The 2,738-nt window shown below is 36.1% G+C and overlaps 1 protein-coding gene across 1 annotated transcript in view; it reads right to left on the bottom strand.

Annotated features, from left to right (window-relative positions):
* Positions 1-2,738, bottom strand: part of LOC108748251 (leishmanolysin-like peptidase) — a 282,732-nt gene that overhangs the window by 247,344 nt on the left and 32,650 nt on the right. The window lies entirely within an intron of this gene.

Here is a 2,738-nt window from a genome sequence, read left to right as displayed (position 1 = left end):
TATAACGTTTAGAGAACACTGTTTTTGTAATATGAGAATCCGACATTTATTATTAATATTATTATTATAATATTAAGAATAACCCGATCGGTGTCGAAATGTTTATACTTTTTTACTAATCTATTAATAAAAAAAACTAATCTATCAAATTTTAAATATTGAACGTTATTAATTTTAATTGGTTCGTAGCCCATGTTATTACCTATTTTTGATCAATTTCATCTTTGCCTTTAATTTTTTACTTATTGATCAAAGTTTATCGATTAGACTGATAAATATTAGATTCTCTCCGAGGGTATTCATCATGACTTATGCATTATCGCGGTGACACATAAGAGATATAATTTGAATGTCTATGAATAGCATAGAAATTTTGCACGCATTGTTAGTACATAAACCGTTAGAATGCGCTTACGAAACGTGACTTGGTATGGATGATCTGAGTGAAAAGAGAAGAAACCGGTTTGCGATTTGCGCGCGCGACTGGCCTTGCCATTTCTTTTCCCGCCTGACGTACTTGCGAGATAGGTATATAAGACATTGATCTAGAAATACATCGTAATAGCAAGCACGTTCGCTTCGGTTATAAATTGCAGCAAAGGTAAACAAAATAAAGATATGCAGAACAATGAACTTGGCTATTTCGATTGCCCGTATCTCCAGACGTAAAAAGGGATGCAATTTATCAGTTTAAAGAATTTATGCTTTCGACATACGTTGCAAAATGTATTTCTTCGTATTTGCTCTTGTCGTCTGTATCGATGTACGTCCGAGATTTCTACGCAAAAATTCTTGGCACGATTTATACTTTATGCAACGATGAAATGTTCCCGATTCCTTTCTCCGATATGTACAGACTGTTATCAGCGAACGATTTGCGGCTTACTTGACGCTAAACGTATATTTACGCACAACCCGGCAACGGATTACTTCCTTCCCTTTCGAAGAAAAGGAATTGCTAAGCGGAGAAGTACATGTTATCATGCACACCAGAGAAATGATGCATAAATCTATATATAGGTATTTGAATTTAACAAAATCAGTTCCCTACAACTAAATTGCATCCTAATCGTACATAACAAACGTATTTCTTTTATTACAAACTAAAACTCCAACAGCTCCATAATATTGTTTATAAATAAGACTTTTTACATTTGATAGACAAATCTCTATCTTTAATCTACGTAAATACATAAATAGTTAAATATTAATGGATAAAATAAAATATACATATAAAACACTTTATACATAAGAATGTCCCGTGGTGCAAATATAATTAAGGGAGGAGACAGCGACATGTGAAAATATATTTTAGAAAAGGTACAGATCGCTTTAGCGCCGTTGATCGATGAGTTCCCTCGAAAGTATATGCTCCCGGTGTGCAATCTCCGATAAACGCGGTACTGGCCAGGGACGACAGGGTTGTAAAATCAAGTTCGCCGGGGCTGAATTTGAAGGGTTACGAGAGTTATAAAATCGCCCTGGATTTATGTAATAAACGAGAAAATAATATATAAACACATAGTGGTGAATTTCGAAATTATTATATATTATACGAGAAGAAAGAGTAAATAGAGAGCATAAAAGAAAGAATAGTGAACATAATACGTAAAGTAGAAAGAATAATATTGAAAAGGAAGGATAGAGAGTGTGAAGAAAGAGAAAGAGCATCAAATGAGACGAGTGACAAATGAAAGAAAGGTAAATCTAAAAAAACTTCAGAGGAAAAAAAGAAAGTGAAAAAGAAAGGGGGAGACAGAAGGAGAGGTAGAAGGGGAGAGGTAGAGGAACGGGTAAGCGGCCGAGTAAGTTGGCGTGGGATGGCAGAAAAGCCGTAATCCAGTTTATCAGGGCAAAGTGCATAAGATTATGCTAACCCCTTAAGCTAAGTTCCGTCGGATAAACGATATTGCAGGTTACGTCAGGACTTCCTACCTTACGCTCTTTATATCTCCTGCGACGTCTTCATGAGAGAGTTTTACGAGGAATCACAATGTTTTAGACGTACGAGTTCCACAGGACGGATTTCACCATCCTTTAATGATCTCACGTGATGTTTGCCACGTGAAGGTAATGTATATTCTTTCACAATGCCATTCAAATAAATATCAGAAGAAATATTAAGTTCTCATTTCAAGCTACCATGGTATTTCTAAGATTTCGCAAAGATTTCGTTAGATATTAATGTTTATTTTTATGTATTGTACATTTTATCTGCGTTTCGCTACGGATGGTTGCTTTCAGATTATTGCAAAAGGACTATAACCGCGGAGAAAGAACAAAGTTTCGCAAAAGCAGTATGATCCGCTAGTAAAGTCAGAGAGCTGCTCTATGAACTTCAAAGGTATGCTACGGTCGCGAGGAAGATAAAGTTCTTGGTATGCGAAAACTAAGAATCACAGTTATCTGGAGCATCCTTCTTTCCACGAGAATCTGCAATGTGTAGTACGTCGCAACCCATGTTGTACGTGTATTGTAGAATAACACAGAGATCGCTGTATCTATGTTGTCTCACGAATATCGACCCGCGTAGCGGTGCACGGTGAATACATTCCGAACGAATGATATCAGAAAGAGGAGATAGGTGAAAGCGTAGACGGCGCTCAGCGACATCGGTGAAACTTGTACAACGATGATTTAAGTTAGTTTAACAGTGAATGAATGTGGTAGGACCACTATCTTTAGAAAGGCAATGTTTTGATTCTATAATTTCATTTGTAAATAATCTAATCATACAT

The sequence above is a fragment of the Trachymyrmex septentrionalis genome, unplaced genomic scaffold (assembly GCF_001594115.1).
Source record: "Trachymyrmex septentrionalis isolate Tsep2-gDNA-1 unplaced genomic scaffold, Tsep1.0 scaffold22, whole genome shotgun sequence".
NCBI classification, from domain to species: Eukaryota; Metazoa; Arthropoda; class Insecta; order Hymenoptera; family Formicidae; genus Trachymyrmex; species Trachymyrmex septentrionalis.
Note: the sequence above shows the minus strand (reverse complement) of the source record. Positions and strands in the feature narration are given on the sequence as shown.